The following is a 22,327-nucleotide window of genomic DNA, read 5'->3' on the forward strand; positions in this document are numbered from 1 at the left end:
TGGAAAAACACCACTGATGTTGATAAAATCCTCCATCCGCTGAAACTCCTTTGCCTTATTCCCAGAATTTGACCCCAGCTCCTACTTTGACATCTTTGAACAGTGAGATCTCATTGCATGGACTTGGTGTCTGTTGCCTGTAGTGTGTGATGGATCGCTGGCAGATCGATTTTGCCACTGCAAGCATACATATGTGGCACTTTAAATATCAGGTTGCTGAACAAAATCCCTGGGCAGTCATTGTCAGAGCCGATTACAATCAGCATCGTTAGTGGATCTTTTCATCCTCAAGTGGAAAGTAAGAAATGTGATGGTTGGGAATTGAACCCAGGTCAACAACTTGGAAGGCAACCATGCTCACCACTGCACCACCATCACACAGCTGAAAAGGAGATTTGATACACAGTACAGTAATCCTTCACCCTTCTCTAAAGCACCTCTCTTTTTTGCAACTGAAAAGCATTTTTGAAACAAAATATTCACACACAAAGCAAGATAGACAGAAAAAAAGAAAGCATGCAGAGAAAGAGACTGAAATGTCAACAAAATGCTGTCAACCAAATCTATTTAACCATCTCTCAAGATATCTAAAGACTCAAAATGGGATTCCATTCACACTCTTCCCATTGTGTCTATTTCTGCCCTCTCAGGGACCACCTCCCAGACACTAACTGGAAAAACACCACTGATGTTGATAAAAGCCTCCATCCTCTGAAACTCGGCTGCCTTATCAGCAAATACTTTGTCATCTTTAGACAGTGAGAGCTCATTGCATTGATTTGCATGTCAATGTAGCCTGTGAGTGTGTGATGGATTACTGGCAAACAAACCTTGCCATTGCAAGCGTGTATATGTGGCACTTTGAAATCAAGTTACTAAACAAAACCCTGGGCAGCAATTGTCAGAGCTGATTACAATCTCCCTTAATAGTGGATCTTTTTGTGGGTGTGAGGACCTTTGTTTTTCTTGTTATATATAAATGACCTGGTCTTTGCTCTTGGGAGTACAATTTTGAAGTTTGCAGGCTCATAGATATTATAGAATCATAGACTGGTTACAGCACAGAAGGAGGCCATTCAGCCCATCAAGCCCGTGCCTGCTCTTTGTAAGAGCAATCCACTTGGTCCCATTACCCCGCTCTTTCTAAGTTGCCCTGCAAATTTTTTCCCTTCAAGTATTTATCCAATTCCATTTTGAAAGCCATGATTGAATCTGCTTCCACCACCCAGCGCATTAGAGATCGTAACTACTTGCTGCATAAACAGATTTTTCCTCATGTCACCTTTGGTTCTTTTGCCAACCACCTTAAACCTGTGTTCTCTCAATTTCGACTCTTCTGCAAATGGGAACAGGTTCTCTTCATTTACTTTATCCAAACGCTCATGATTTTGATGATTCTATGAATGGAACATAACAACCCAGGTCAACTGCTTGGAAGGTATCCTTGCTTATCACTGCACCACCATCACATTTGATGATACAAAACTTGGCCACATATAAATAGTGAGGAGGCTTGCAGTAGACTTCAGGAGGACATGGATAGGCTGGTGAAATGGGCAGATAGATGGGAGATGCAATTTAATGCAGATAAGGGTGAAGTGATTTACTTTGGGAGGAATAACATGGAGAGCAGGAGAATCTAAATGGTACTATTTTGAGGGAGGTGCAAGAGCAGGGAGACCTCGAGGTACATAGAATCATAGAAAGGTTGCAGCACGGAAGGAGACCATTCGGCCCATCGAGTCCGCGCCGGGACTATGCAAGAGCAATCCAGCTAGTCCTGCTCCCCGGCCCTATACTCGTTGCCCTGCAAATTCTTTTCCTTTCAAGTACTTATCCACTTCCCCTTTGAAGGCCACGATTGAATCTGCCTCCACCACTCCCTCGGGCAGTGCATTCCAGATCCTAACCACTCGCTGTGTAAAAATGTTTTTCCTCATGTCACCTTTGGTTCTTTTGCCAATCACTTTCAATCTATGTCCTCTGGTTCTTGATCCTTCTGCCAAAGGGAACAGTTTCTCTCTATCTACTCTGTCTCGACCCTTCATAGTTTTGAATACGTCTATCAAATCTCCTCACAACCGTCTCTATTCCAAGGAGAACAACCACAGCTTCTCCAGTCTAGTCACGTAACTAAAGTCCCTCAGCACTGGAATCATTCTAGTAAATCTCTTCTGCACCCTCTCTAAGGCCTCCACATCTTTCCTAATGTGCGGTGCCCAGAACTGGACACAATACTCCAGTTGTGGCCGAACCAGTGTTTTATAAAGGTTCATCATGACTTCCATACATTTGTACTCTATGCCTCTGTTTATAAAGCCCAGGATCCCGTATGCTTCTTTAACCGCTTTCTCAACCTGCCCTGCCACCTTCAACGATTTGTGCACATACACCCCCAGATCTCTCTGTTCCTGTACCCCTTTTAGAGTTGTGTCCTCTAGTTTATATTGTCTCTCCTCATTCTTCCCACCGAAATGTATCACTTCGCATTTCTCTGCGTTAAATTTCATCTGCCACATGTCCGCCCATGCCACCAGCCTGTCTATATCCTCTTGAAGTCTATCACTATCCTCCTCACTGTTCACTACACTTCCAAGTTTTGTGTCATTTGCAAATTTTGAAATTGTGCCCTGTACACCCAAGTCCAAGTCATTAATATATATCAAGAAAAGCAGTGGTCCTAGTACTGACCCCTGGGGATCACCACTGTACACCTCCCTCCAGCCCAGAAAACACCACGACTCTCTGTTTCCTGTCACGTAGCCAGTTCTGTATCCATGTTACTACTGCCCCCTTTATTCCATGGACCGCAATCTTGATGATAAGCCTACCATGCGGCACTTTATCAATCGGGTTTTGAAAGTCCATATACATCACATCAACTACATTGCCCTCATCGACCCTCTCTGTTATCTCATTAAAAAACTCTATCATGTTCGTTAATCATGATTTGCCTTTAACAAATCCATGCTGGCTTTCCCTAATCAATCCACACTCGTCCAAGTGACTGTTAATTCTGTCCCGGATTATCGTTTCTAAAAGTTTCCCCACCACTGAGGTTAAACTGACTGGCCTATAGTTGCTGGGTTTATCCTTGCACCCTTTTTTGAACAAGGGTGTAACATTTGCAATTCTCCCATCCTCTGGCACCACCCCCATATCTACGGATGTTTGGAAGATTATGGCCAGTACCTCAGCAATTTCCACCCTTACTTCCCTCAGCAACCTGAATGCATCCCATCCGGACCGGGTGACTTATCTACTTTAAGTACAGCTAGCCTTACTAGTACCTCTTCTTTATCAATTTTTAGCCCATCCAGTAACTCAACTATATCTTCCTTTACTGGGACTCTGGCGGCATCTTCTTCCTTAGTAAAGACAGATGCAAAGTATTCATTTAGTACTTTGGCCACATATTCACAAAACTTTGAAGTTCGCAAGGCAAGTTGATAAGCCAGTTAAGAAAGTGTATGGGATACTTGGTATTGAGTAAAAGAACGGGGAAGTCATGCTAAACCTTTTAAAAATCATTAGTTAGGCATCAGCTGGAAGGTTGTCTCAGCCTTGGAGAGGATACAGAGGAGGTTTAGCATGATGGTACCAGGGATGAGGGACTTCAGTTATGTGGAGAGACTGGAGAAACTGGGATTGTTCTCCTTAGAGCAGAAAAGGTAATGGGGAGAACTTATAGAAGTACTCAAAATTATAAGGGGTTTTGATTGAGCAAGTAGGGAGAAACTGTTTCCTCTGGGAAGTGGGTCAGTATCGAGAGGTCATAGATTTAAAATAATTGGCAAAAGTACTAGAGGGGAAATGAAGAGAAATTTTTCATGCAGAGGATTGTTAAGATCTGGAATGCATTGCCTGAAATGGTGCAGATTCCATAGGAGCTTTCAAAAGGCCATTGGACATGTACTTGAAGAGGGCCAATTTGCAGGATTATGGGGAAAATACTGGGGTGTAGGACTAAATTAGGCAGCTCTTACAAAGCGCCAGCACAAGCACGATGGGCCAAATGGCCTCCTTCTGTATTGTACGTTTGTATGATTCTATGAGTGGAACTTTGCATCTTCAAGTTGAAAGTAATAAAAGTAATGACTGGGCAGTGAACTGCTTGGAATGCAACCATGCTTACCACTGCACCACCATCACACAGCTGAGAGCCACATTTGATACACAGTACAGTAATCCTGCAGCCTGCTCTGAAGCATCTTTTCTTCTTCTTATGCAATTCGAAACAATTTATGAAATGAAATAGTCACACAAAAAGCGAGATAGATAGAAAAAGGAAAGCATGCAAAGAAAGAGAGTATCATTTCTACAAAATCATTTCAAGCATCTCGTAAGGTATGTGAAGGCTCAATTTGGGATTCCTTTCACACTCTTCCCATTTTTTCTACCTTTGCCCTCTCAGGGACCACTTCCCTGTCCTGCAATATCACTTTTCCTGCACTTTCTTGGCAACTGCATACTGTTCTTTGACCCTGAACACTGCTTCAAGTTGCCTTCAAAAGCATGACCCTCACATTGAGAACCTGGATTGATTCAGTTGGGTGCTCGCTGTGTTCTCAAGTCCTGTCCTGGTTTGTGCTCTTACTATATCTGTGCCCAAGTCACACAACAAGAATGTTTCACTGCTGAGAGATTTTTCATAACCAGCGTAGTTCCAGTTTACTGAAAAACACCACTAATGTTGATAAAATCATCAGTCCTCTGAAACTCCTTTGCCTTATTCCCAGAAGTTGGCCCCAGCTCCTACTTTCATATCTTTGGATAGTGAGAGCTCATAGACTTGGGTGTCTGTAGCCTGTAAGCATGGATCGCTGGTAGATAGGTTTTGCCATTGGAAGTGTACACATGTGGCACTTTGATTCTCAGGTTACTGAACAAAACCCCTGGGCAGTAATTGTCAGACTGATTACAATCAGCATCGTTAGTGGATCTTCTCATCCTCAAGTAGAAAGTAAGAAATGTAACGGCTGGGAATTGAACCTAGGTCAATCTACTTGGACAGGAAATTGGACATGAAGCTGAGTTCGGATCGGTCAATGCCCTGTGGGTGGCGGAGAGGGCCCAGGGGCTATGTGGCCGGGTCCTGCTCCGACTTCTTGTGTTCTTTAGATTTGTGGTTGGGATCAGATCAGCCATGATCTTATTGAATGGCGGAGCAGGCTCGAGGGGCCGATTGGCCTACTCCTGCTCCAATTTCTTATGTTCTTATGTTCTTATGTTCTTATGTAACCATGCTCCCCACTGCTCCACCATCACACAGTTGAAAGCAGCATTTGACACACAGTACAGTAATCCTGCACCCTACTCTCAAGTATCTTTTTTCCTTTTTATGCAATTCAAAAGCATTTATGAAATGAAATATTCACACAAAAACCAAGATAGACAGTAAAAGGAAAACATGCAAAGAAAGAGGCTAAAATTTCAACAGAACATAACATCATAAGAAATAGGAGCAGGAATGGGCCATACGGCTCCTCGAGCCTGCTCCGCCATTCAAGATCCACTAACGATGCTGACTGTAATCAGCTCCGACAATTACTGCCCAGGGGTTTTGTTTATCATCCTGATATTCAAAATGCCACATCTGTAGGCTTGCAATGGCAAAATCTATTGGGCAGTGATCCATCACAGGCTACAGACACAAAAGTCATAGAACATAAGACGTAAAAAATAGGAGCAGGAGTAGGCCAATCAGATCATGGCTGATCTTCAACCTCAACTCCACTTTCCGGCCCTATCCCTTGATTCCCGTAGTGTCCAAATATCCATCAATCTCAGTCCTGAATATACTCAACGACTGATCATCCACAGCTCTCTGAGGTGGAGAATTCCAAAGATTCACAACACTCTGAGTGAAGAAATTGTTCCTCATCTCGATCCTATGTGGCTGAGCCCTTATCTGAATTCTAGGTCTAGACTCTCCAGCCAGGTGAAACAGCCTCTCATCATCTACCCTGTCAAGACCTCCAAGAATTTTATACATCACCTCTCATTCTTCTAAACTCCAGAGAATATAAGCCCATTCTAATCAATCTCTCCTCATAGGACAACCCTCTCATCCCAGGAATAAATCTAGTGAACTTTCGTTCACTATGCAGAATGTTGAAATTAAATCATTTCAAGCATCTCGTAAGGTATGTAAAGGCTCAATTTGGGATTCCATTCACACTCTTCCCATTTTGTCTACCTTTGCCCTCTCAGGGACCAGTTCCTAAACTCCAACTGGAAAAACGCTACTGATGTTGATGAAAACCTCTGTCCTCTGAAACTGGGCTGCCTTATCAGCTAGTTGAACCTTCATAAATCCCTGGTTCGGCCACAACTGGAGTATTGTGTCCAATTCTGGGCACTGCACTTTAGGGAGGATGTGACGTCCTTAGAAAGGGTGCAGAAAAGATTTACTAGAATGGTTCAAGGGATGTGGGACTTCAGTTACGTGGATAGACTGGAGAAGCTGGGGTTGTTCTCCTTAGAGCAGAGAAGGTTGAGAGGAGATTTGATAGAGGTGTTCAAAATCCTGATGGGTTTAGATAAAGTATCTAAAGAGGAACTGTTCATAATGGTGGAAGGGTCGACAACCAGAGGACACAGATTTAAGGTGATTGGCAAAAGAACCAAAGGCAACATGAGGAAAAACTTTTTTACCCAGCAAGTAGTTATGATCTGGAATGTGCTGCCTGAAAGGGTGAGTGGATGAAGACTCAACCATTGTTTTCAAAAAGGAATTGGATAAATATTTGAAGAGAAAAAATTTGCAGGGCTACAGGGAAAGTGCGCGGGAATGGGACTAACTGGATTGCTCTTACAAAGAGCCGGCACGGGCTAGATGGGCCGAATGGACTTCTTCTGTGCTGTAACAATTCTATGATTCTTTGATTCTAATACTTTGACATCTTTAGACAGTGAGAGTTCATTGCTCGGACTTGCATGTCAATGTAGCCAATGAGCATGTGACGGATCACTGGCAGGCAGACTTTGCCATTGCAAGAATACATATGCCCCACTTCGAAAGCAGGCCACTAAACAAAACCCTGAGCAGAAATTGTCAGAGCTAATTACAATCTGCCTCATTAGTGGATTTTTTTGTGGCTATGAGGACTATTGGTTTTCTTGTTATTTTTAATTGACCTGGACTTGGGTATAGGAAGTACAATTTTGAAATTTGCAGGTGATACAAAACTTGGCAACTTAGTAAAGAGCGAGATGGATAGTAGCAGACTTCAGGAGGACTCAGATAGGCTGGTGAAATGGGCAGACAGATGGCAGATTCAATTTAATACGGGTAAGTATGAAGAGATGCACTTTGGGAGGAACAACATGGAGAAGCAGTATAATCTAAATGGAACTATTATGAGAGGGTTGCAAGGGCAGAGGGATTCACAAATCTTTGAAGGCGACTGGGCAAGGTGATAAGGCGTTGAAGAAAGCACATGGGATACCTGACATTGTAAATATTGGCATTGACTACAAAAACGAGATAGTCATGCTAAACCTTTACAAATCACTGGTTCGGCATCAGCTGGAATAATGTGCACAATTCTGGGCACCACACTTTAGGAAGGATGTCAAGGCCTTGGAGAGGTTACAGAGGAGGCTTAGCATGATGATACCAGGGATGAGGGACTTCAGTTATGTGGACAGATTGGAGAAGTTGGGATTGTTCTCATTACAGCAGAGAAGGTTATGGGGAGGCTTAATAGAGGTATTCAAAATGATATTGGGTTTTGATAGAACAAGTAGGGAGAAACTGTTTCCTCTGGCAAGTGGGTCGGTAACCAGAGGTCACAGATTTAAAATAACTGGCAAAAGAACTAGCGGGGAATTCAGGAGAATTTTTTCACTCAGAGGCTCATTAGGATCTGGAATGCATTGCCTGATTGGGTGCAGAGTCCGCAGGAACTTTCAACAGGCAATTGGACATGTACTTAAAGAAAGACCGGTTTGCAGGTTTATGGGGAAAATGCTGGGGTGTGGGACTAAATTGGACAGCTCTTCCAAAGAGCTGGAAAAGGGAACACTGGGTTGAATGGCCTCCTCATGTGCTCTAAGGTGATGTGCTTCTATGTACTTAGCATCCTCAAACAGAAAGTAAGAGATGTGATGGCTGGGAATTGAACGTAGCACAACTGCTTGGAAGACAACCATGCTTACCACTGCACCACCATCACATGGCTGAAAACAGCAATTGGCACACAGCACAGTAATCCTGCCCCTGCTCTGAAGCATTTTTTAAAATTTTTTTACAATTCAAAAGTATTTATGAAATGAAATATTCACACAAAAAGCAAGAGAAACAAAAAAAGGAAAACACGCAAAGAAAGGGAATGAAATTTCATTAAGATGTTGATAATCAAATCAATTGAACCATCTCACAAGGTATGTAAAGTCTCAATTTGGGATTCCATTGACATTCCTCCCATTGTGTCTACCTCTGCCCTCTCAGGGACCACTTCCCAGTCTCCAACTGGTAAAACACCATTGATGTTGATAAAAGCCTTCATCCTCTGAAACTCGGATGCCTTATCGCTAATACTTTGAAATATTTGGACAACGAGAGTTCACTGCATGGACTTGCTTGCTAGTGTAGCATGTCAGCGTGTGATGGATCACTGGCAGACAGACCTTGCCATTGCAGGCATACGTATGTGCCACATTAAAATCAGGTGCCTAAACAAAACCCTGGCCAGCAATTGTCAGAACTGATTACAATCCGCCTCATTAGTGGATCTTTTCGTGGGTATGAGAACAATCGGTTTTCTTGTTGTATTTAAAGGACCTGGACTTGGGTATAAGGAGTACAATTTGGAAGTCTGCAGATGATACAAAACTGCGCAATCCAGTAAATAGTGAGGAGGCCATAGTAGACTTCAGGAGGACTTAGATAGGCTGGTGAAATGGCAGACAGATAGCAGATGCAGTATAGTGTGGATAAGTGTGAAGTGATGCACTTTGGGAAGAACATTGAGAGGCAGTATAATGTAAATGATACTATTTTGAGTGCGGTGTAAGAACAGATGAACCTGGGGGTACATAGTCACAAATTCTGAAGGTGGCAGAGCAAGTTGATAAGGCAGTTAAGAAAGTGTACGGATGCTTGGCTTTGTAAATAAGGACATCGAATATAAAAACATGGTAGTCATGCAAAACTTTTACAAATCACTGTTTAGGTGTCAGCTGGAGAATATTGTGCAATTCTGGGCACCACAGTTAGAGAGTGTACAGAGGTGGTTTACCAGGGTCATACCAGGAATGAGTGACTTCAGTTATGTGGAGAGATTGGAGAAGCTGGGATTGTTCTTCTTACAGCAGAGAAGGTTATGGGGAGACCTAATAGAGGTATTCAAAATTATGAGGGGTTTTGATTGAGCAAATAGGGAGAAACTGTTTCCTCTGGCAAGTGGGTCGGTAATCAGAAGTCATAGATTTAAAATAATTGGCAAAACAACTAGAGGGGAAATTAGGAGAATTTTCTTCACACAGACGGTTGTTATGATCTGGAATGCACTGGCTGAAAGACTGCAGATTCCATAGGAATTTTCAAAAGGCAATTGGACACATACTTAAAGAGGACTAATTTGCAGAGTTATGGGAAAAATGCTAGGGTGTGGGACTAAATTGGATAGCTCTTTCAAAGAACCAGCATGTGCATAATCACCACTTTCTATGCTGTAAGTTTAGAGCTTAGCATCTTCAATTTAAAAGTAAGAAACTTGGTGGTTAGGAATTGCACTGAGGTCAACTGCTTGGAAGGTAACTATACTTACCACTGCTCTACCATAATACAGCAGAAAGCAACACTTGATACACAGCAAAATAATCCTGCAGCCTGCCCTGAAGCATCTTTTTTTCTTTTTATGGAATTCAAAAGCATTTATGCTTTATTCACACAAAAAGCAAGACAGATAGAAAATGGAACGCATGCAAAGAGAATAAAATTTCAACAAAATGTTGACAAATCAATTTAACCATCTTGCAACGCTCAATATTGGATTCCTTTTACACTCTTCCTATTTTGTCTACCTCTACCCTCTCAGGGACGACTTCTCTGACCCAGAATATCACTCTTTCTGCACTTTGTTGGTAACTGCATGCTGTTCTCTGGCCCTGAACACTGCTTCAAGACTTCTTCAAAAGCATGACCCTCACATTGAGAACCTGGATTGACTCAGTTGGGCGCTCGCTGTGTTCTCAAGTCCTGTCCTGTTTGTGCTCTTACTATATCTGTGCCCAAGTCACACAACAAAAATATTTCACTGCTGAGAGGTTTTTGGCAACCAGTGTAATTCCAATTTAATGGAAAAACACCACTGATGTTGATAAACTCCTCCATTCTCTGAAACTCTTTGCCTTATTCCCAAAAGTTAACCCAACTCCTACTTTAACATCTTTGGACAGTGAGAGCTCATTGCATGGACTTGGGTGTCTGTAAGTGAGAGTGTGTGATGGATCACTGGCAGACAGACCTTGCCATTGCAAGCAAACATATGTGGCACTTTGAATATCAGATTGCTAAAAAAAAAATCCCCTGGGCAGTAATTGTCAGAGCTGAATCCAATTAGCATTGTTAGTGACTCTTTTCAACCTCAAGTAGAAAGTAGATAGCTGGAAAGTGAAGCCAGGTCAACTGCTTGGAAGGCAACCATCCTCACCACTGCACCACCATCACACAGCTGAAAATAGTACAGTAATCCTGCAGCCTACTCTAAAGCACCTTTTTTACTTTTTTGCAATTCGAAAGCATTTATGAAATTAAATATTCACATGGAAAACAAGATAGACCAAAAAAGGAAAGCATATAAAGAAAGAGACTAAAATTTCAACAGAACATAACAACTCAAGAAATAGGAGCTCTGCCATTCAGGAAGGTCATGGCTGATCTTCTACCTCAACTCCACTTTCCCACCCTATTCCCATATCCCTTGATTCCCTTAGTGTCCAAATATCCATCGATCTCAGTCTCGAATACATTCAACAACTGAGCATCCACAGTCCTCTTGGGTAGAGAATTCCAAAGATTCACAACCCTCTGAGTTAAGAAATTTTTCCTCATCTTGGTCCGAAATGGTTATGATCTGGAATGAACTGCCTGAAAGGGTGGTGGAGGCGGATTCAATCCTGGCTTTCAAAAGGGAATTGGATAAGACTTGAAGGAACAAAATTTGCAGAGCTACAGAGAAAGGGCAGAGGAGGTGGGATTAGCTGTATTGCTCTTGCAGAGAGCCGACATGGGCTCGATGGGTGAATAGCCTTCTTCTGTGCTGTAACCATTCTATGATTCTTTGATTCTAAATGGCTGACCTCTTATCTTGAGAAAAACACCGCTGATGTTGATAAAATCCTCCATCCTCTGAAATTCGGCTGCCTTATCAGCTAATATTTTGACATCTTTGGACAGTGAGAGCTCATTGCATGGACCTGAGTGTCAGTGTAGCCTGTGAGCGTGTGATGGATCACTGGCCAACAGACCTTGCCATTGCAGGCATATATATGTACCACTTTGAAATCAGGTTTCTAAACAAAATCCTGGGCAGCAATTGTCAGAGCCAATAATAATCTCCTCAATAGTGGATCTTTTCATGGGTATGAGGACCATTGGTTTTCTTGTTATTTATAAATGACCTGTACTTGGGTGTAGGGAGTACAATTTTGAAGTTTTCAGTTGATACAAAACTTGGCAATGTAGTGAAGAGGATAGTAGCAGACTTCAGGAGGACTTAGATAGGCTGGTGAAATGAGCAGACACATGGCAGATGCAATTTAATGCGGATAAGTGTCAAGTGATGCACTTTGGGAGGAACAACGTGGAGAGGCAGAATAATCGAAATAGTTCTGACGAAAGATCTTCGACCTGGAACGTTAACTCTGTTTCTTTCTCCACAGATGCTGCCTGACTCGCTGAGAATTTCCAGCAATTTCTGTTTTTATTTCACATTTCCACCATCTGCAGTATTTTGCTATTGATAATCGGTATTATTGTCATGGGGATGCAAGAGCAGAGGGACCTGGGGGTACATATTCACAAATCTTTGAAGATGGCAAGTTGATAAGGTGATTTAGAAAGCATATGGGCTACATGGCTTTGTAAATATTGGCATTGAATACAAAAACAAGGAAGTCATGCTAAACCTTTACAAATCACTGGTTAGGCATCAGCTGGAGTAACGACTACAATTCTGGGCACCACACTTTATGAAGGCCTTGGAGAGGGTACAGAGGAGGTTTAGCATTATGATGCAAGGGATAAGGGACTTCAGTTATGTGGAGAGATTGGAAAAGCTGGGATTGTTCTCCTTAGAGCAGAGAAGGTTATGGGGAGACTTAATAGAGGAATTCAAAATTATGAGGGGTTTTGATAGAGCAAGTAGGGAGAAACAGTTTCCTCTGGCAAGTGGGTCAGTAACCAGAGGACATAGATTTAAACTAATTGGTAAAAGAACTAGAGGGGAAAAGAGGAGAAATGTTTTCACACTGAGGATTGTAACGATCAGGAATGCATTGCCTGAAATGGTGCAGATTCCATTAGAACTTTCAAACAGCAATTGGACATGAACTTGATGCGGACTGATTTGCAGGGTTATGGAGAAAAATCTGGGGTGTGGGACTATTTTGGACGGATCATTCAAAGAGCTGGCACTGGCACGATGGGCCAAATGGACTCTTTTTGTGCTGTAAGGTTGTATGATTCTGTGAGCAGAACTTAGCATTGTCAAATAAGATATGCAATGGTGAGGAATTGAGCCCAGGTTAATTGCTTGGAAGGCAACCATGCTTACCACTGCACCACCATCACACAGCTGAAAGCAGCCTTTGGTACACAGTACGATAATCCTGCAGCCTGCTCTGAAGCATTTTTTTTTTCTTTTGATGCAATTCAAAAGCATTTATGAAATGAAATATTCACACAGAAAGCAAGATACACAGAAAAGAGAAAGCAAGCAAGGAAAGAGCATATCATTTCTACAAAATGTTCACAATCAAATCATTTCAAGCATCTCGTAAGGTATGTAAAGGCTCAATTCGGGATTCCTTTCATACTCTTCCCATTTTGTCTACCTTTGCCCTCTCAGAGAGCCTTTCCCTGAACTGGAGCATCACACTTAATGCTCTTTGTTGGCAACTGCATACTGTTCTTTGACCCTGAACACTGATTCAAGTTGCCTTCAAAAGCACGACCCTAACATTGAGAACCTGGATTGACTCAGTTGGGTGCTCGCTGTGTTCTCCAGTCCTGTCCTGGTTTGTGCTCTTACTATATCTGTGCCCAAGTCACACAACAAGAATGTTTCACTGCTGAGAGATTTTTGGTAACCAGTGTAATTTCAATTTAATCACCACTGATGTTGATAAACTCCTCCATTCTCTGAAACTCCTTTGCCTTATTCCCAGAAGTTGGCCTCAGCTCCTAATTTGACATTTTTGGACAGTGAGAGCTCATTGCATGGACTGGGTGTCTGTAACCTGTGAGCCTGTGATGGATCGCTGGCAGGTAGATTTTGCCATTGGAATGTGGCACTTTGAAAATCAGGTTGCTAAACAAAACCCCTGGGCAGTAATTGTCGGTACAGATTAGACTCTGCCTCATTAGTGGATCATTTCATCCTCAAGCAGAAAGTAAGAAATGTGATGGCTGGGAATTGAACCCAGGTCAACTCCTTGGAAGGTAACTCTGCTTCGAGGAGGACCAGGAGAATCGTTCCAGTGTTAACTTCACCCCCCACACTAACAGCTCCACACTGAAGCGTCTGTGATGGATTCGACACACCAGCCTCAGAGGCCCAGTTGATGGAGACAACATTTTTTAGACATAGTCACTCAGCCACATGATTTCTGCAGTTTCTCAAAGATAAAATAATAACCTAGTTGTCTGGTTGGTGAGATTTAATTTAATAATTTTCATTTGCCTGAAATGCCTTGCGTTGTTGAAGAGCTGTGACTGTACAGAGTCGTACAAAATGTGTAAACTGTGACTTAACTACGGCCCTTCTCCGATGAGGAAAGGACCAGACCTCCATACTGATAGAGAAGCACAGATATACGTGGCAACTCAGTTGGTAGTGCTCTTGCCTCTGAGTCAAAAGGTCATAAGTCATCGGTCAAAGAAGGTCAGGGGAGTGTTGTGGCCGTTATTTCTTATCTGTTTGTGGGATCTTGCTGTGCACAAATCAGCTGCCGTGTTTCCTACATTACAACAGTGACTACACAGTAAGATTATTTCATTGGTTGTGTAACACTTTGGGACGTCCTGAGGTTGTGAAAGGCACTGGATAAGGGCAAGTTCTTTCTTAGCATTCAAAACATTGTCGTACCTTTTCTAGACCCGGAGTGTTTATCACAACCGCTCTCATGCAAGTCCCTCTCCGCCACTAGTCCTCCCATCCCGTCGAACGTGAGAAACATGTGACATGGTAGTAAATGTGGTACTGAACAATCACGGGTATCGTGCACCATTGGCATCTCTGCTGATAGTCTTTATGGTGGCTCTTTTCTTCAGATTGGACCCCTACTTCCACAATTCTTTCCAGGTGTGGGCACCACATTCACCACCACCCCACCCCCGCCCCTGGACAAACACTTCCCCCCATGTACCAGACAGTCACCTCCCCCCATCACCGGACAGCCATCCCAGACAGTCACCTCCCATGCCCCCAGACAGTCATCTCCCATGCCCCCAGACAGTCACCTCCCATGCCCCCAGATAGTCACCTCCCATGCCCCCAGATAGTCACCTCCCATGCCCTCAGACAGTCACCTCCCATGCCCCCAGACAGTCACCTCCCATGCCCTCAGACAGTCACTTCCCCCGCCCCCAGACAGTCACCTCCCCCCGCCCCCAGACAGTCACCTCCCATGCCCCCAGACAGTCACCTCCCATGCCCCCAGACAGTCACCTCCCATGCCCCCAGACAGTCACCTCCCATGCCCCCAGACAGTCACCTCCCATGCCCTCAGACAGTCACCTCCCCCCGCCCCCAGACAGTCACCACCCCCCGCCCCCAGACAGTCACCTCCCCCCGCCCCCAGACAGTCACCTCCCATGCCCCCAGGACAGTCACCTTCCATACCCCCAGACGGTCACCCGCAATGCCTCCGGACAGTAACCTCCCATGCCTCTGGTCAGTCATCTCCCCCCATGCCCCCAGACAGTCACCTCCCATGCCCCCAGCCAGTCAACTCCCATGCCCCCAGACAGTCACCTCCCATGCCCCCAGACAGTCACCTCCCATTCCCCCAGACAGTCACCTCCCATGCCCCTAGACAGTCACCTCCCATGCCCCCAGACAGTCACCTCCCATGCCCCCAGACAGTCACCTCCCATGCCCCCAGACAGTCACCTCCCATGCCCCCAGACAGTCACCTCCCCCCGCCCCAAGACAGTCACATCCCATGCCCCCAGAGAGTCACCTCCCCCCGCCCCCAGAGAGTCACCTCCCCCCGCCCCCAGACAGTCACCTCCCATGCCCCCAGGACAGTCACCTTCCATACCCCCAGACGGTCACCCGCAATGCCTCCGGACAGTAACCTCCCATGCCTCTGGTCAGTCATCTCCCCCCATGCCCCCAGACAGTCACCTCCCATGCCCCCAGACAGTCACCTCCCATGCCCCCAGACAGTCACCTCCCATGCCCTCAGACAGTCACCTCCCATGCCCCCAGACAGTCACCTCCCATGCCCCTGGACAGTCACCTCCCATGCCCCCAGACAGTCACCTCCCATGCCCCCAGACAGTCACCTCCCATGCCCCCAGACAGTCACCTCCCATGCCCTCAGACAGTCACCTCCCATGCCCCCAGACAGTCACCTCCCATGCCCCCAGACAGTCACCTCCCATGCCCCCAGACAGTCACCTCCCATGCCCCCAGACAGTCACCTCCCCCCGCCCCCAGACAGTCACCTCCCCCCGCCCCCAGACAGTCACCTCCCCCCGCCCCCAGACAGTCACCTCCCATGCCCCCAGGACAGTCACCTTCCATACCCCCAGACTGTCACCCGCAATGCCTCCGGACAGTAACCTCCCATGCCTCTGGTCAGTCATCTCCCCCCATGCCCCCAGACAGTCACCTCCCATGCCCCCAGACAGTCACCTCCCATGCCCCCAGACAGTCACCTCCCATGCCCTCAGACAGTCACCTCCCATGCCCCCAGACAGTCACCTCCCATGCCCCTAGACAGTCACCTCCCATGCCCCCAGACAGTCACCTCCCATGCCCCCGGACAGTCACCTCCCATGCCCCCAGACAGTCACCTCCCATGCCCCCAGACAGTCACCTCCCATGCCCCCAGACAGTCACCTCCCATGCCCTCAGGCAGTCACCTCCCATGCCTCTGGACAGTCACCTCCCATGCCCCCAGACAGTCACCTCCCATGCCCCCAGACAGTCACCTCCCATGCCCTCAGACAGTCACCTCCCATGCCCTCAGACAGTCACCTCCCATGCCCCCAGACAGTCACCTCCCATGCCCCCAGACAGTCACCTCCCATGCCCCCAGACAGTCACCTCCCCCCGCCCCCAGACAGTCACATCCCATGCCCTCAGACAGTCACCTCCCATGCCCCCAGACAGTCACCTCCCCCCGCCCCCAGACAGTCACCTCCCATGCCCTCAGACAGTCACCTCCCATGCCTCTGGACAGTCACCTCCCATGCCCCCAGACAGTCACCTCCCATGCCCCCAGACAGTCACCTCCCATGCCCTCAGACAGTCACCTCCCATGCCCTCAGACAGTCACCTCCCATGCCCCCAGACAGTCACCTCCCATGCCCCCAGACAGTCACCTCCCATGCCCCCAGACAGTCACCTCCCATGCCCCCAGACAGTCACCTCCCATGCCCCCAGACAGTCACTTCCCATGCCCCCAGACAGTCACCTCCCATGCCCCCAGACAGTCACCTCCCATGCCCCCAGACAGTCACCTCCCATGCCCCCAGACAGTCACCTCCCATGCCCCCAGACAGTCACCTCCCATGCCCCCAGACAGTCACCTCCCCCCGCCCCCAGACAGTCACCTCCCATGCCCTCAGACAGTCACCTCCCATGCCTCTGGACAGTCACCTCCCATGCCCCCAGACAGTCACCTCCCATGCCCTCAGACAGTCACCTCCCATGCCCTCAGACAGTCACCTCCCATGCCCTCAGACAGTCACCTCCCATGCCCCCAGACAGTCACCTCCCATGCCCCCAGACAGTCACCTCCCATGCCCCCAGACAGTCACCTCCCATGCCCCCAGACAGTCACCTCCCCCCGCCCCCAGACAGTCACCTCCCATGCCCTGCCGTTCCGAACAATAGAATACGTTTTTCCTTTCCATGGCACTGTTTACAATTACCTGAAGGTCCTCCTCAAAGAAATAATAACTTTTAGCACACTCCAAACAGCTGGATTGATGCATTGTTTCGAGCGTTACCACACCCATTAATGGAAGATTCACAACCATTTCCAAGTTTGTCGTGAATCAGCTGCTCAGCTCTGAATTCGTTATAATGCGAAAAAACTCCAAGAAAGTGTCCCGACTCTTCCTATATCTCCTGCAAGTGTGCTGAAAGGGACAAAATTAACTCATTTAACTCAGAATCAATGTGCTAACAGTGAGTTAAGCACCTAGGAGGGATTTTGAGTTGAGGATTAAGGAAACGTCCTACAATTCCCCTTCCTTTCCTAAACACCGTGTTGCACACCATAGTGATGGAGTATTGGCCAACCATGACTTGTCTTCTTGTTGGCTTTCTTGCTAATGTGTGACACCGACAGGTTAAAGTAGACAGTTTGTTATGACCATTTGCTGCGATGACTATCCTTTTCTTTGCATTTGTTTTCAGGCTGATAGTTGTACTGCTTTTCGTTTCTCAACGACTTCATTCCTTCATGACGTAAATTTGATAAAATGCTCCTCGCAAAGTACAAAGCTGACTCACAACCAAGATCAGGGAGGGAGTGAAACACCTGCCACTACACTTTGTGGGTGGGTTGGGTGGGGGGAGGGGGGAAGTCTTTCCATCATCTTCACTGTCTTCATTCCTAACCCTTCACAATGCAATGTAGGCATCAACGTGTTTTGCTTCAAAGTTGAGAAAAAATGCAGTCGGGGGGAATTTTGATCGTATCAACAGGCCTGCAGGGACAGAGGGAATTCCACAATTTTGGTCCGAATATTTGATGACTGATTCCTGGTGATTTTATCTCAAGCCTTCTATGGGGAAGAAAGAATCTAAAATATCCAGAAAGAATCCAGAATGTTCAAACGTTTGTTTCAGGGGTTTACTAGGTCCTTGGTAAACGGCTGGACTCAGTGTTATGAAGTCTTTGATCTGTTCCATTGCCATTTATAACACAGAAGCCAACAATGCTCTTTAGAAGTAAAAAGAGGGAAAAAAATGACTACGACAGGGCAGGATCAGCATAGACGAAAGGTATGTCAGGATTTTAGCTGTAAACCCTTCAAGAGCTCTTCATGTAATGGGTGGGTGGGGTTCTGTTAACCTGTGTATTCTCCTCACAGATTCTAAGGGACCTATGTGACCATACTTAAGAAAAGACATACTTGCTCTCGAGGCAGTACAAAGAAGGTTCACTCGGTTAATCCCGGGGATGAGGGGGCGGACCTATGAGGAGAGGTTGAGTAGATTGGGACTCTACTCATTGGAGTTCAGAAGAATGAGAGGCGATCTTATTGAAACATATAAGATTGTGAAGGGGCTTGATCGGGTGGATGCGGTAAGGATGTTCCCAAGGATGGGTGAAACTAGAACTAGGGGGCATAATCTTAGAATAAGGGGCTGCTCTTTCAAAACTGAGATGAGGAGAAACTTCTTCACTCAGAGGGTGGTAGGTCTGTGGAATTTGCTGCCCCAGGAAGCTGTGGAAGCTACATCATTAAATAAATTTAAAACAGAAATAGACAGTTTCCTAGAAGTAAAGGGAATTAGGGGTTACGGGGAGCGGGCAGGAAATTGGACATGAACTTAGATTTGAGGTTAGGATCAGATCAGCCATGATCTTATTGAATGGCGGAGCAGGCTCGAGGGGCCGATTGGCCTACTCCTGCTCCTACTTCTTATGTTCTTATGTTCCAGTGTTTTCTGCTTTTATAACAAAACTCCTCAGTTAACACAACAGGTAGAGAACTTGTCCTGTTTACATTGCAGTCACCTGCCCATGTGAAGAGTTTTTAAGCTAAACTTGGCCCAATGCTCTCTGATTATCCAAGGCTATACAAATACAGAGTCCAAGGCCATGCAAATACATAGTATAGTAAATTTGGAAGAGTATACTGCCCTTGTGACAGCTGGCAACTGGCAGACAACTTACCCATTAAGTACTGTGCATGAGAGCAATGAAAGCTTTTACATCTTGACTCAGGATGGTTCTGAAAAATTTCAAAGAGGCACAGATCGCAAAGACTCAGGCCTGGGGTGGGGGTGGAGTGGCGCTGGTGGGGAGTGGGGGGTGGAGGGAGGGAGGGAGGCTTACTGTCATGTGACACACAATCTGTATTACGACTGCCTCTCCTGAGTTCGAAAGCAGGTGCTGCTCACTTCTGTTCAATTGGGTCTGAGAGGGTGTAGTCAATGGGCAATGAGAGATTGTGTGTTTCACTCCTTAATGGAGAATGGAGTGGGGACTGAGGGTTTGCTCAGAGACAGCTTGGACTGAAGAGGCCCGTGTCGGGGTACAGTACCAAGCTGTAAAATGACCACTATATTCCCTCTCTATATAGGTTCTGCTGGACTTGTGGCACCAAGACAGGTCATCATAATCTGTCTCATAAATCTTCCTACATTGAACAAATAGAACACTCTGGCTGGGAATTTCTTTCCCCCTCTCCCCCCACCACCCTGATAGTTCTGTTAGCAAGTTCACTGTCCACCGTAGCACTGAGGTGTTCAGAGACAAAGCTCCAGTCTTCAATTGCTGATCTGATAGCTGGTCTCAGCCAGGGAGCCAGTAGGGGTGCCATTATTGGCATTGATGTCTATGGCAAGAACACCTCAATTTTAAAATTCTCATCCTCGTGTTCAAAGCCCTCTATGGCCTCGCCCCTTCCTATCTCTGTAACGTCCTCCAGCCCTCCAACCCTCCGAAATTTCTGTGTTCCTCCTACTCTGGCCTCTTGTGAATCCCCCACTTCCTTCACTCCATGATTGGCAGCCATGCCTTCAGCCGTCTAATCCCGAAACTCTGGAATTCCTATCTCTCTTTACCTCCCTCTTCCTTTAAGATGCTGCCTATAACCTACCTTTTTGACCAACCATTTGGTCACCTGTCTTATATCTCCATCTTTGGCTCAATGTCAAATTTTGTCTGATTACCGCTCCTGTGAAGCACCTTGGGACGTTTTACCAGGAATAAGGTGATATATAAATGCATGTGGTTGTTGTTATAAATTCAATTCTCATTGCCAGAAGAGAGTTAGACACACATGTGCTCACAGACATGTACTATACACATGCTCACAGACACATTCTATACACATGTGCTCACAGACATGTCCTATGCTTGTGTACTCACAGACATGTACTATACATGTGTGCTCACATATACTATACAGGTGTGCTCTCAGACATGTACTATACAGGTGTACTCACAGACATGTACTATACACGTGCTCACAGACATGTACTATACAGGTGTGCTCACAGACATGTACTATACACGTGCTCACAGACATGTACTATACACGTGCTCACAGACATGTACTATACAGGTGTACTCACAGACATGTACTATACACATGCTCACAGACATGTACTATACATGTGCTCACAGACATGTACTATATAGGTGTGCTCACAGACATGTACTACACACATGCTCACAGACACGTACAGAGCTCTCAACTGGTAATTCTCACGGGTTTTGAGAGTGGGGCAGCAACGCTTCAAATTATAACTTGCTCAGGAGATCCTGCACTGTTTCTTTTAAACTCGGCTTGACTCAGCACCCGAGATATACTCCACAGGATGCCAAGCCGAGTCATGTATAACAACCTTCCCCAAGGAGGCCTGACAACCTCTGCAACTCCGGAGTCAGGTCAGAACCCAACTCTGGAGTTATACTGTCACTGGTGCAACACTGCAAGGGCATAAAACTAGCAGTATGATTGCGCACGTAGTGCCCAAGATTCCGATTGGGCCCCGAGCAGAACTGAGGTGGGTTGTTTGACTTGGGGACTGGAAAAATGTGGCAGAATCTGATTCCACCGTAAGATTCCACTGGTTGGGTCAACCCAACGGTTTTCCGGTGTGGAGGAAGATGGTGAATCTTCGGTCTGCCTCCCTCCTCTCCCCATGTCAAGGGGGCCGTGTCTGGGCGGGGGGAGATCCCAGGCTATTCTAGGGATTCCACCCAGTATCCCCTTAGCAGGCCTCAGTGGCATCTGGGACCTGAGTGAACAGAGCGAGCAACTGTGTATCTCCTTCATCAATCAGATTGAAGGATTGTGAGATTACCAGCACAGAGCCTGAACCAGGAGGTGTAAGTTAGAATAATGAATTCAATGTCAAAAAGGGAAAGAAAAATGGGATTAAGAGAGAGAGAAAAAAGAGACATAAAGAAAAAGTCCAAAAAAATTAATTTACTTTTTTTAAAAATCTCCAACAACAATTAAAAGCTGAAGGAATGAGACTCCACACCTGTAATGGTTAATTTTCAGTGCCAGAGGGGTTGTTTGGCAGTAATTACCACAGTTAAACATTATTAAAAAGGGTACTTAGACTGAAATGGGCAAGCCTTAACTTCCTGTGGCAAGTTTAGTCCGTATCTACCATCCAAATACAGGAACTACGCGCGGTTAAACTTTGCACATTTGAACGGTCAGCCAGATGGCGAGATACTGTTTTCGTGACGCATCTCGGACAGCAACTTCCGGGTTTTCACGTTTAACCGTGCATCTGCCCTCGCCTGGAGTTGCTATGCGATTTGTGCATAAATAACGGTGAGCGCGTTAGCCTCACCTTTACCTCTGCAGCAAATTCTGGGCCAATATAGAAGGACAAAAACTCAGTCAATACTTCTTAAAAACAGCAGTTTTTTTTTACTATATCGTAACTGTTAGTGCTCCCTTGACATGCCTCAGTGGAGTTCTCCTCAGCTGAGAGGTGGCATGAGTTCTGACTAGGCCCCAGAAGCCTTGCTGCCCAGAGTCCGAATAGATTACATGCTCACTTATTTGTTTCTGGAAACAGGGTCTCGACACACGGTTTGAGGCACTTGTCCAATAATTGCAATTACTGATGATTAACGGGAAGCAACACAATCTCAGGTCATCTTAGGTCAAAGGGTAGAAAAACAAAGAATATTAATGTGCACCTTCAGGGCG

The 22,327-nt window shown here is 45.8% G+C and overlaps 1 non-coding gene across 1 annotated transcript; it reads right to left on the reverse strand.

Moving 5' to 3' along the window:
* Window positions 1-306: 306 nt before the first annotated feature.
* On the reverse strand, window positions 307-378 carry trnag-ucc (transfer RNA glycine (anticodon UCC)). Its single transcript has one exon. It is a non-coding gene; the product is annotated as a tRNA-Gly (tRNA).
* Window positions 379-22,327: the final 21,949 nt, after the last annotated feature.

The sequence above is a fragment of the Heptranchias perlo genome, chromosome 29, assembly GCF_035084215.1.
Source record: "Heptranchias perlo isolate sHepPer1 chromosome 29, sHepPer1.hap1, whole genome shotgun sequence".
NCBI lineage: Eukaryota > Metazoa > Chordata > Chondrichthyes > Hexanchiformes > Hexanchidae > Heptranchias > Heptranchias perlo.